Below are 12213 nucleotides of genomic sequence, written 5' to 3'. Positions count from 1 at the left end.
AAACTTATGAGCGCAAGTCATACTTACCATGTACTATAAGCATGACAAAATGTCTCATCCCCCTGATAGCAATAAGATATTTCTAATCATCTTAAATTATAATCTTCATACCTAATCTAATGAGGTAGAACCTTTTTAGTTATCTTCTTTTACTTTTGTTGCCCTTATATCCATTCCTGTCAACCTTTTGAGGTGATTTGCCAAATATTTGGTGGTTTCATATCAACTACATTCAGTCTTCTAACCTGAACATCCCCCTTAGTTTAGCTAGAAGAAACCCAGGAGATAAAATATTAGAAATTATCAGTAGTTTGTAGCAACACTTTTTCCTCCCAGCATGAAAGGAAATCTAATGACAAACATTAATAGCACCTCTGCTTCCCCCAGAGACTCTGGAAGTGACCAGTGTCAGATGTAAGTGAATTTTTTTTTCTTAGGTCAGGGAAACTTTCATGAAAGAAACTCTAGCTAGACTTGCAGTGTAGGTGTTGCATGGACTTCCCTCAAGTATTGTTATTCACATTCTATCACATCAGTTGGCACTACTCAACTTTGAAGCTGAAGGATCAAATAATTATCTTTCATTCAGGTTAAATATAATTAAATTTATTGCACGAACTAAGATATCTGAACAAGAGTGAGTCATTTTCCAAGACTATTGTACATACTGGGAATTTCATGTGGAGTCAGATTTGAGTAAGGTTACATGGTTATTTGGAATAGAAGGAAACTGGAGAGATGTAAAACCATTCAAAAAAGTTTGTGTAAAATCAGCAAGAGATTTTACTCATGTCATGGCCTTGACTGAAAAGGCTTGAAAAAAATCCCTGGGAGAGAGTCTTTTAGGGCAGAGTACTGGGAAGAGCAAGTCTCGAATCACAGGAAGAAAATCTCCAATTGTTGTTTCTCCCATGTTCAAAAACCCAAAGCTTTACACACAGTAAAATGTGGCATAGAGATAACATAAGTAGAATAACTGAGTTGGCATTAAGCTCCATCTAGGCAAAGTAACTCCCTTGGGATTAACAGGATCCCATTTAAAAATAACTAACTTATTTTCTTCTTTCCTTTTTTTGTTTTTGTTTCTTTTTTTTTGCTTTTAATGAAAGACACTGCACATCACACTCATCATTGGCCAGCCCCTGAGGATGTTGTGAGTGTGTGAGTGACAATACTATGTCATATTACACGGTTTACAGTGCCTAGCACAATGTGGCCCTCAACCCTGAAGGAGGCTTCCAGATACTACCTAAGGACAAATAAATTAAAGCAAACACATGTAAATAAACAGTCATTTAACAGTAGTCAAAACGCATTGTTATGCTTTCTCCATCTTAAAAACCTTCACTAAAAAGTATTTTGAACCATTTTCAGGGTTTTCTTCATTATTTCCTTATAAACAATATCAAAGAGTCATGCCAGAAGACACTGCTTAGGCTATCATGTCATATTTCCTATGACCCCAAGGGAATGCTTTCTTTTCTGGCCCTTCCACAGCTGGGGGCAGGGTGGCTTGCAGGGTTTAGCAGGAAGGGCAAAAAGCTCTTTGAATATTGCTTTTCTTTTTTTAATTTTGCACTGCATATTGCCTCATGCTCACTTGTCTAAGGATGCAATATGCAGAGCCACTATATCATAGCTTCAATATGACACATTGTGAACCTTCTGGCTTCCAGTCCAGGAGCCAAATGGCATTGTGTATTCCCTCCATTTGGCCTCATTTTCATCTTCCCCCTTTGCACCCAGGCTGACAAGAGGAACATATGAAGCTTTGTCTGGCTGCTGCATCTTGACCTTGACCTTACAGCTTTAGAAAAGGGTACTTGCATGCGCAGGGCTGCTATTGTCCGCAGCCGGGTCCCACTTTCTTTTGACATTAAACGAGTAAAAGGCCACGTGACAGAGTCCCTTTGCAGCCCCACTATTTCTGTCCTGCTTTCTCCTTTGCAAATGTTTTTGTACTGACTTTTTATTTTCCTCGGGTCACGCTTACAGCATCTTTTGCTTTTTCTTTCCTTTCTCTCTGTTGTTCCTATCCCCCTCTCCTTCTCCAGCACACACACACACACGCGCACGCACGCACGCAGACACACGCGCGCAGACACACACACACAGAGGAAAATCTATATGTGTCAGACATTCAGCAAGGGAAAGACAAAGGCACTGAGTTAATTACCCATCATTTACTGCTGCTGAGAAGAACAGATGGTAGCAGGCGATATGTAAATGGCAAGGGGCAGTGAATTATTCGATTTTTTTAGATTAATCGTCGATGACAAAGGAAGTGATTACAAGCTGTGACATTTATACAAATGTATAAAGTACATAATGCTAGAAAAAAAAGGGCTTAATATTATTATGAGGATGTCAGGCATGTGAACACCATTGTCATAATACAAAGCAACACATTTTGTGAGATCCAAGGATCTGCTTTTCTTTGATTTGCAAACTTTAGTAAGTCCTAGTCTCTGGAAATATATATTTCCCAAAATGAATCCACGCCTGACAATCATGAAAAAAAAGGTTTGGGTGTTTTTGCATATTTCCCACAATGCATAACTCTGCCTAGTCTCAACAGTAGAGCTTATGAAGGATGAAGCTGATGTCAAATCAGTGTGGACTGTAAAACAGAAAAAGGTGCTAATAAAACACATAGACAGGAAATGGAAAATAAAAGGAAAGGTGATGTTTAAGCTGACAGGCCCTCTGTGAGGACAGGAGGGCAAACAATGAGGTGGAAGTGAAGACAGAAGAGAGTATTGTTTGTTTACTGCATGTCTGAAAAATAATAATTTTAGAGACTTTGAAGGTCAGAATGACATAATTTCCAGGCCAGGCCTTGCTGTTTTTACACAAACATCCAACCTGCTCATCCTCAAGGTAGTCTACTGTATTTTCTGCTGTATAAATAATTAATTGATACATGAGGAAAACAGATGCTTTTTTTTGCAGATCATAGAAACCGCTCCATCATCAAAACGTCTTCAATCACCTAATTATTAAATCTATACAGTGCTAATAATACAGATGGGAGATGAAGCCAGTGAGCTGCAAATTTTTTTCCCACTGAAATATCCAAATCTACTGCATTCCTTGTTTCACATCTTGCACTGAACTACTCTCTGTAACATCAGCAAGGCAAATAGAGGGGAGAGTTTGGTGGCAAGCTTATTTATCCTCCTCAGAAATACTTTCCAATCAAGCAAGGCAAAACATCACCAAAAATTACTGTGAAACACTCCACTGTTGTGCATGCTTTGTTGATTATAGAGGGGTGAGGGAGGGACAGAATAACTGTCTATTAGTCATCAGTACTGGGAGTACATTTAAATCTAGCAATCCATTTCATATGAATATTTTCTCAGGAATAAAGTGCAGGCTGTACCAATCTGCCCTGAAGAAAGAGGAGAATAAAATGCCATAGCACACCAGTATTTCCAGTGTGGTATTATTAAAAGGCAAATACTCAAGATAAGCACCAACAGCTAAGCTATTGGTTCCTAAGCTGTTTTTCTTCCTTTTAGATAGCATTACCTCCATGAGATGCAGTTAATGCAATAATGCAGTTTCCACTCTGTTCATTGGTACATATGCAAGGTTGGTTATTACATTTTTCTTTCCCTAAGCAAACATAGCATGGACCCCATAATAAAAACACATATGCAGTTATTGAAACAATTGAGCTGTATCCATTTCTCCTGACTGGAGACACTGAACCGAAAGCATCCCAAATCAGTTCATATTGCACATATGTTATCTATTTATTTCCTTGGGATGGGGGCATTATAAGTTAAAGTTGTAACCTGAAGATGGGGAAAGGCAGTAATTTTTCTCTTACAAGGCTAGAAATCAGAAGAAGATTCTCCCTAAAAATTAAAAAGAAGGAAAACATCCTTCCAACTGAGGAACAGTGAATGGGACATGACATTGTGAGAATATCTAGGTAAGTGTCAACAGCAGTATTTCTTAACCCTCCCTAGATTAGATGAAATGGTTCCAGTGAGAAAATCCTCACCCTCTCCTCCTCCCCCACCTCTTTTTCTTTTTTTTTAAACAAAGGATGGATGATTTATGACATGGGTATGAGCATATACAGCTTTCTTGTGCCTATAGATTCATATTTATGAGATTTTTTTAAAAAACATCATAGGTAGACCATACATTACTGTAGACTTTCCATTATTAAAGTGTTATGGAATCCAAAGGACAGAAAACAACATCAAGAAGGAAACATGTTTTTATTTGGAGAAAATGGCTGAATCTGAATCTGCATTATATCTAGACATCTATTTGTATACATTCCTGAAACACAACAAATTCATGAGGGAAGAGAAAATAAAATATCCATGTTTTTCTACAGCTTTTCAATGCTTTGGAGATATTTATTTATGAAAACCACAGGTAGTCATTATTTATAGTTCTGATCTTTTTGTTCTTTCATTTTTTTTACTAAAACAAAGATGAAATTGGAATTGATTTTTTGAGGGACATTTATACTGAAAGCAGGATCATTTTATATTTTCACAAGTTGAAGTCTGTATTCATTATTACAAAAAAATGTAAGACCAGCAAGCTAAAGTATTTTCATTTGCAGCCCATATTTATTTTATAGGAAGCTTGTCACTGCACCATTTCGTAAAAATGAAATTTAAATTATGCTTGCACAATAAAAAAAACTTCAGTGCACTGTTTTCATACACATTGAAATTATACACTGATTATATATTTTTCTTATGTATGTATGTATGCATGTATGTAAACACACACTTGTCTAGAGAGGGTTTCTTGCTTGGCTAGCTGTAGAGTTCGTGTTTAGGCGAGCACACCTAACAATCACAGTCTGCCATTAAGAAGATATGCATATATAATATTTATATGCAGATGTGTATGCTTGCCATCATGCATCTACAAGCATGTTTGTTAGTACTGCTTTCATTTTTTTCGTTCTAGTGCTGTCCATATTAAAATAAAGGTGAATTTCATCTGCTGTGCGTTGTAGAACGTATACACTGCTGTCCATCTAACCTGTGAAAGCAGGATGTGCTGGGAGACCAGCATCTTTCCAGTCACTGGGAAATAGGGATCCATAATTAAAAAGTGGAATGGGAAGGCCTATTGTGGCAGTGAAGAGATGAGTCAGAGCTTCAAGACCTTGTTTAGTGAGAGAGGTCAGGCACTGGATAGGAGTTAAACACCCCAGAAAGACTCTAGTCTGTTTTTCACTTTATTGTATGGCCTCCTACAGCTAGTAATATGAGCTAGTAATATGTTCAATCCTAAGTGGGACATAATAAAAACCCTAAGTAACTAGGAAAGCAAATATGTTCCCTTAAGTCACTTTCCTGTTTATTAGCAGGATCTTCATTTTTACAGATTTTCATTTTTTCATTAACATGCACATTTATCTTTGTGTGTTATGCTCAAAATATACATTGTAAGAGTAAATATAGCTAAAAAGTATTTGGTAAAGGAGTTAGAGACATAAAATTTTATTTTTGGCAGGCTTTAAACATTGCAAGTCATTTAAAATTATCTCACTACTAATATGGTCCTATTCCTAAAATATTTGACAGCCCTCTGTATTGTGCCTTTCTGAAAACAGATAAGCAAGTCCACCAGTATCAGTATCCCAAAATACCTAAACAAACCAACAACAAAATAGATAGAGTAACACCTAAACGACGTCCCTTTAGGCATTTCTTTCAACGCACTTCAGTTGACTCCCCTTTTATATAGGTTATAGGATTTACTATAGCAACCTTGCCACCCTCTCCAAAAAAAAAGTCTGGCTCCCCCTTCTTTGTGACTTAAATCAAACCAATAGAGCCCTCTATTGGTAAAACCCCAAATAGCTACCGACGTTTCTTTGCAATAGGGAGCCTATGCCGTCATGTTCCAGCTGAAGTCTATGGCAGATGTTTTTAGACTTAGATAGCATTAGCAAAAGACCCTGAGAGAAAAGTCTGTGTTATCCCCTAAGTATGAAATTTCATCTTTCTTCTTATTGCAACTACCTTATGCAAATGGTAATTTTGAAATTTGAGCACATCATCACCACATAAACCTGTAACACACCTAAGAGCTCTTTGTTCTCCTCAAAAACATTTAATTTTCTGGAAAGGATGAAAATATATTACACCTGGCCCTGATTCAATATTTCTGCTTTGATAAGTACAGAATTTTGACTCGACTCTCAGAAGGCTTTTGGGACATTGTCTTCTGTACAGTCCTACAAATTAATTAAGGCCTTGGGTACATTATAATTAGGGGGCCTAAGGCCAAGTCACCACAGTAACCTAAAGATGCATTACTTTTATCAGGAATTGAAGTTATTTCTGCAAAGAAATACAGTGAGCTGAAATAAGGTAGTCTTTACAGAGGAGGACTGCTAGAGACTTCAGAGAGATTTTTCTCAGTTCAGATAGCCAGTGTTGAAAACATTGAAATCCTTATGATTTGACCCATAATTTGTATCTCACAGTCCATATTTCACAGTCCAGTTCATGACAAAACTGTTACCTCTAGGCATGGGGATACAAGGACTTAAATGTGCTATTGACTGCATGGACCCTTTCTTGGGACAGGCTGGAGGGAGGGAGAGATTTTGGAAGAAGATAGACTCAAATATATATCTGGGTTTTGCTGAGGTAACTGTCCATATCTTGGCTTTAACACAGTGGGATTTCATGACTCCCTTATCTATTTATGTGTTTAAATAAAATAATTAAGATTAGCACTTTGTGATTATGAAGAGGTTGCATTTACTGTTCAGTTATTAAGGAGAGACACTGGCCTATCTAAAGTTGAGAATTATCATTTCTATTTTGTATACTAAGAACCAAAGCATAAAAGCTGATCTGAGGCTGCCGCCAAAGTTATCTGTGAATCCACAGTGTGCTAGGGCTGTCCTCCAGTTTGTGGAAATGGGACCTGGTAGGAGAACATGTTTTTCCACAGATCTTAAATGGAAGGAGGTTGGAGCCCACCGAGGACTAATCCAGATATGGAGATGAGGCATGACCATATCCAACATACAAGCTAAAAATCTTGGAACCTTCCTGGGTTTCAAAGCTCAAATGTAGTCGAAGGTCAAGGTCCCAAGGGAAGGTTTTAGTGGATGCAGTTCTTGAAAACAGAAAATGAAGTCTGGTGCTTCCAACTCTTTGGCAGCCCACATGGCCTCTGGCTCCTTCTGCCACTCCCACTCACTGAGTCCAGAACCTTTCTGAAAGTCAGCATCAGTTTTTCCAGCTGTCTGTGAAGTTGATGTGATACATGGAGTTCTGTCCTATACCTGCGCTAGGGCTGCACTGGAGATATTAAACCAGCAGCAAACTCATCCATCTTCACGCCTGTGTAAGTCATTCCTTCCTCCTTTCATGTCACTCATGCTCCACTCTCAAGGTCCAATCATCTTCTTTCACCAGTTTTCTCCATGTCTGTTGCTTTTTTTCTGCTTTCTGTGGGCAAGAATGGAAAAAAATATTGTCTGAACAATTCCAAATGTACAAATTATGTACAAACATCTAATTGCTCTAAAGGTGCAGAAGCTTCTTTCATTTTTAAAATTTTTATTTTACCTGTATGAATTCCATCGAGTAGCAAGAATTAAAAGAAGCTGTGGATGCTCAGTATACTAAAATGTGCACAAATAACGCCTCCTTTCAAGTTAATTTTGGGTTATTGCATTTCCAATATCTTCCAATCACCTTTCTGTGTGACACAAAGATTAACTGTTAACTTAAAGCTCTGGAAGGTCATGGGATCTACCAGAAGGTGACACCGTCAAAACATGAGAAGTCCTTCACTGGACATTTTCTGTCCTTCTTCCCTAATAATTGATGAACATCCATGTATATTCTGCATGACATCTCTGTATAACTGTGTGACTCAGTGAGAATTATTTAAATTCTATTTTGGAAAGACAAAGCCCAGTTATACTTCTGTCTGAGGACTCAGATATGTCTGTAAGAATTGCATGAGAAAGTATGAGGGGAAAGGTACAAGAGGAAAAAGTCCTTGTGAACTGTAAGTCAACCTGCTATAACAAATCAGTCTATTACTTTGCTTATCAGGTCTTGCAAGTGCTGCTTCAGTCTAAGCAAATTTTTCTGCATTTCCCAGGGCAAGGGATCTCGTCTACTCTGCTTGGCAGCACAAGGGATGCAAGCAAAAAGGGAAAGAGAGCAGGAGCTGAACTGATGTGTCTCATTGCATTTCTCCTCTTTGTCTTCAATGCTATATATTGATTTTCCTTTCTACATTTGCCAGACACAATAATGGCCTTAAAGGTCTTGGAGAAGTGATTTTATATATTTTTTTTTAAATTATTTTTTTTTATTCACAAACACCCATTATTTAACCAGGCAAAGAAGCTTATTTTTTTTTTACATAGAAGTAACAACTTTCTAAAAATTATGCCACTCCACGATTAAACAGAAGAAAATGCCACTGTGTTAAAAACAGCTTGCCTCACACCCCGAAGCTCTTGATGCTATAAATAGAGGAGGCTGGCAGCCTCCAGCTCGCCATCTTCCACCGCACTGACACGCCGTAGTGCTAGCGAGGGATGTGATTGCTGCATTCACCTGAGGAGAGGGTATTCTGCTGTCTTGTCAGTGTCTGCTGAGAAAAGGCTTCCAATTGGCTGATTCCTACCCAGTTAGGAAAATTACAGCTCTCCTTGTTAAATCTCTTCGCTTCTTTTTGCCCAGTGTGGCACAGGTAACAAATTTGAATGGATATAGTATGGGTGTGACTGCTGAAGAAATGCAATAACAATGACATTAAAGGGAATATAATTTCAAATCCAGTCTTATAGGGAAAAAAAATAACAGGAATAAAAGTAAATTAATGCAAACACTGCATGTAATCTCAGATTTGTAATGAACAAGAAAAATTGTTTTAAAAAATAATTACAGGATACAACCTTACAGAGGAAGATACCAAAATTATTCTGAAACAGTTTGACTTATTTTTAACCCGTGGAAAAGAAAGGCAACATGGGGTGCACATTGCACTTGTCCCAGGATAAAATGAAAGAAAGCTGTTGCCAGGTGTACTCACCTCCCCCCCAGCAAAGTGGTGTGGAACAAGTAAAGGTTAAATCAAGTCACCTGGACTGATGTGTGCTCAGATCTCACCTCTCTCTGAGTGCAGGAAGGCTCAACAGGCACGACCCTTCTGCTCAGACATTGCCAGCAGGGTGCCAAGAACTGGGACAAGGACAGATGCTGGCAAGATGCATCACTAACCACCCCCCAGATATGTGCAGAAAGGTCCTGGCAGGGCAGCCTGCCCAATCCTCCTCCTGAGGAAGCCCTGACCCCTGCCATCAGTCCATTTGCTCCCAAGAGGCTGCAGTGCTGCTCCATTGCCCTTCTCTTCCACACACAGCCTGCTGGAATGGGCATGCTGGTAACTTCTCCTAGACAGGGGTATAACCAGCTTCAGAAGGATTAGACACATCAGTGTCAACAAAATCCAGGAGGAGTCACAGCTTCAGTGAACAATTTACTGAGAGCAAAAGAAAATTCTCTTTACTAGGTGCAGGGACAAAGCACCGGGCAGAGGCAGCAAATGAGCTGCAGATTTCTTATTTGTGGCACCACAGCAGCAGTTCAGCTCAGCCCCTCTGCACCTCCCTACAGTGTTCCCTGCCAGGGTCATGCTGAAAAATGTGGCTGCTTCCAAAAGAGGGAAGGGGCAGGCAGGAAACCACAACCAAATTCCCCACGGATCCCAGGCAGTTTATAATTGCCTGTTGGTAGGCAAGTTCTTCCACATTGTGCCTGTTGCTTAAAGGTCAATGCATATTGTCCTTAAAATTTCAGGGCACATTGGTGCTCTACTACATGATTTTTATTTCCCTCAGAAACTGGCACAGGAGTAGAGCTGACTTTAGGCTCTAGGAGCAGTGTTTGCACCAGGAATTATGACTATTTTTTCTCTTGGAATGGATAATTTTCTTTTCCAGTCTTCCCCAAACTTTGGGGAATCTTCTGGTCAGCTTAGCTAAGAAGATACTAAGCTGGAATTTTTTCCCTGCTGCTTTTACTGGTTTAAATTGAAATCAACATTGTTTTAACACGTTCATGAGGTTAATACACTGCACTGAGAATCTGAGGAGGAAAAAGAAGGGCAGTGACCAATTCACCTACCAGCTTAATAGGCTGTTTGGATAAGGCTAAAAGCAAACTGTGGTTTTGACTGCAAGCAGCAATGTCCTCAGAGTAAGAGATGTTATTACATACTTGTGATCAATATATGTTGCAAAGAGATGCCTTTTTATTTTCTACTTTAGCCTCTGAAAGATGTGTGCCTCCAAAACACTAAAATAAGTCACAATATTGGTAATTACAGGTTCTGAATTATTTACCTATCATGGCTACAATATGAATGCCATGAAGCCTAAAATTCAAATTATCAACAAGTAAAACATTCAGAAAAAGGGCAAATGAAACGTGATCACAACAGATAGGCCTGAATCAGAGCTTCCAGCAAATACAAACTGAAGTTACCATGAAGCTTGGAAAGTGTAGTGGTCTGTACTGACTATTTAAACATAACTATTCCTTTGGATTTTATGGGTCACAAAATATTTTGGCAAGCAGCTCTAAACACTCACCTTCTAATTGTCCATGGAAACTATTCATGTTTAACAATTAACTCACCCAGAACTGAGAATAATTGCATTGATCAAAAGAAAACTGATATTTAAATCAACATTTTTTATTTTAAATAATCTTTTGTTCAGTGAAGATAAGACAAAGAAAAGTGACCAGGGACAGTAATGGTTCTTTGTATCATCATTGATGATCTCATTTTAACCACCTCTCTCTTTATTTCCACAAACCTGTCCTTTTTTCCTGCTTCCAGCTCTTACTCAGAAAACACCATATATTCCAGCACTCTGCAGTTTTTCCACTTCTTCATGATGAGCACAAACCATTTATCCCCATTAGCTGTTTGTGCAGTTCCCATCAGCAAGGTTCAGACATACTGAAAGACTCCAAGTCCCATTGCCAATTCACTAAGTTAACCCGTGCCAACTTCTTTTGTCTCTAGCTTTGCTCCTCTTTTTGATACTAGTCCTTAATTTTATGGCCTCAGGGCCATACAGGGCCAAATATGGAAGAAGTATGAAACAGTGAAAAAGTAGATCACACAATATAAAGAATATCTATAAAGGTATAATGTTCCAAGATGCTTAAATTGGTTTTGGTACATAAAATTGTGTTCTTTTTCTTAAGACAATGTTGTGATAAATTAAAGTGTTTACTATGTGACCACTTCTAACCTGTTCTTATCAAATTCAATTGTCACTTACACAGTGATATTTATCCTCTTTTGTTTTATGCTGTTAAGGAGACTGAAGTACAGGCTGCAGTGCTTTAAATTCCAGCTTTTAGTTTGGTAAAATACCAGCAAAAAGACAAATAGAGTTCAGTAAGACTGCAGATAAAGGTGTCTGGAGCACCCAGGTGAGCTGTGCTGCTCCATCTGCACTCTGCTCTCTGTGCCAGGATGCTTGGCAGGGGAAAGGAACGGACAGGACCCTGCTGTCCAAGCATTGCAGAAGACATGAATCTTGTCAATTTTGGGCTGAATTCCCTGCCAGTTATCAAGCAAGCAGCCAGCAAACTGCAGCACAGCACACAGCAATGTGCACACCAGCGTTTCTGTGCCTCACTGCCCTCCCCTGGATGGCTCTTGTTAAGGCATTTCCCTGGGCTCCCTGGCTCCAGGTGCTGCAGAGACCATCCCCATCACCACCAACTCACAAGGCTTGCTGTATTTGCAGCAGCTGAAACACAACCCTGTGTTTACATACAACATATCTTAAAACAGCTTTAAAGTGTGACTCAAAGTGAAATCTCTTTCTCTGGACAAGCTTGTAGGAACTATAACCTGGTTTCGCAAGGTTCAGGTTCTTTGGTTTTCTATTACTTTAAGGTGCTGAACTCTAGCATTGTCAATTGTATTCTCGAGGGTTTGAATCACTTCCAAGAGATTTTATCACTGTATGCTTCACATTAGGTAGGACTGCAGTCATATTCAAAGCATATTGTGGTGGTTAACAAGAAAAAAAGAAACTAGAATACATATTTCTTTGTTTCTAACAAAAATTTTTTTGCTGGATTAAATTCATATTTGGCAGCTACTAAAGGCATGTTTTTGGGTTTTTTTTATCTTAAAATTCTTCCGTTAAGC

Source organism: Catharus ustulatus, chromosome 1, assembly GCF_009819885.2.
Source record: "Catharus ustulatus isolate bCatUst1 chromosome 1, bCatUst1.pri.v2, whole genome shotgun sequence".
NCBI lineage: Eukaryota > Metazoa > Chordata > Aves > Passeriformes > Turdidae > Catharus > Catharus ustulatus.
The sequence above is the reverse complement of the archived record's forward strand: the minus strand, read 5'-3'. Positions refer to the sequence as shown.